Raw genomic sequence first — 1337 nt, forward strand, 5'->3', positions numbered from 1 at the left:
GGGCCAGTGGGGGGCAGCGTGGGGGCGGGGGGGGGGGGGATGGGTGGTGCTGGGAGTGGGATCTGGGGCTGGGATTGATGGGATTGGTGGGAATGGGATGGAACCCGGGGATCCGGGGATGGAACTCAGGGATTCAGGGAATGGGATGGAATTCAGGGATTCAGGAACTCAGGAATTTGGGGATTCAGGGAGGGGTGGGACTCAGGGATTCAGGGATTCAGGGATTCAGGGAATGGGATGGAATTCAGGGATTCAGGAACTCAGGAATTTGGGGATTCAGGGAGGGGTGGGACTCAGGGATTCAGGAATTCGGGGATTCAGGGAATGGGATGGAATTCAGGGATTCAGGAATTCAGGGATTGGAATGGAATTCAGGGATTCAGGAATTCAGGGAGGGGTGGGACTCAGGGATTTGGGGATTCAGGGATCCGGGGAATGGGATGGAACTCAGGGATTCAGGGAATTCAGGGGACTCGGGTGGAATTCGGGGATCCAGGGAATGGGATGGAACTCAGGGATCCAGGAAATTCAGGGATTCAGGGATTCAGGGAATGGGATGGAACTCAGGGATTCGGGGATTCAGGGATCCAGGAATTCAGGGATTGGAATTCAGGGATTCAGGGAATTCAGGGATTCGGGGATTCAGGGATTCAGGGATTCGGGGACTGGGATGGAACTCAGGGATTCAGGAATTCGGGGAGGGGTGGGACTCAGGGATTTGGGGATTCAGGGATCCAGGAACTCAGGGATCCAGGGAATTCGGGGATGGAACTCAGGGATTCAGGGACTCAGGGATTCAAGGATTCAGGGAATGGGCTGGAATTCAGGGATCCAGGGAATTCAGGGATTCGGGGATTCAGGGATGGAACTCAGGGATCCAGGGATTCAGGGAATTCAGGGATTGGGATGGAACTCAGGGATCCAGGACCTCAGGGATCCAGGGAATTCAGGGATGGAACTCAGGGATCCAGGGAATTCAGGGATCCAGGGAATTCAGGGATCCAGGAACTCAGGGATCCAGGGATCCAGGGAATTCAGGGATTGGGATGGAACTCAGGGATCCAGGACCTCAGTGATCCAGGGAATTCAGGGATCCAGGGAATTCAGGGATCCAGGAACTCAGGGATCCAGGGATCCAGGGAATTCAGGGATTGGGATGGAACTCAGGGATCCAGGACCTCAGTGATCCAGGGAATTCAGGGATCCAGGGAGGGGTAGGATTCAGGGATTGGGATGGAACTCAGGGATCCAGGACCTCAGGGATCCAGGGAATTCAGGGATCCAGGGAGGGGTAGGATTCAGGGATTGGGATGGAACTCAGGGATCCAGGACCTCAG

This window comes from Corvus brachyrhynchos, unplaced genomic scaffold, assembly GCF_000691975.1.
Source record: "Corvus brachyrhynchos isolate BGI_N302 unplaced genomic scaffold, ASM69197v1 scaffold1105, whole genome shotgun sequence".
In the NCBI taxonomy this organism is placed as follows: domain Eukaryota; kingdom Metazoa; phylum Chordata; class Aves; order Passeriformes; family Corvidae; genus Corvus; species Corvus brachyrhynchos.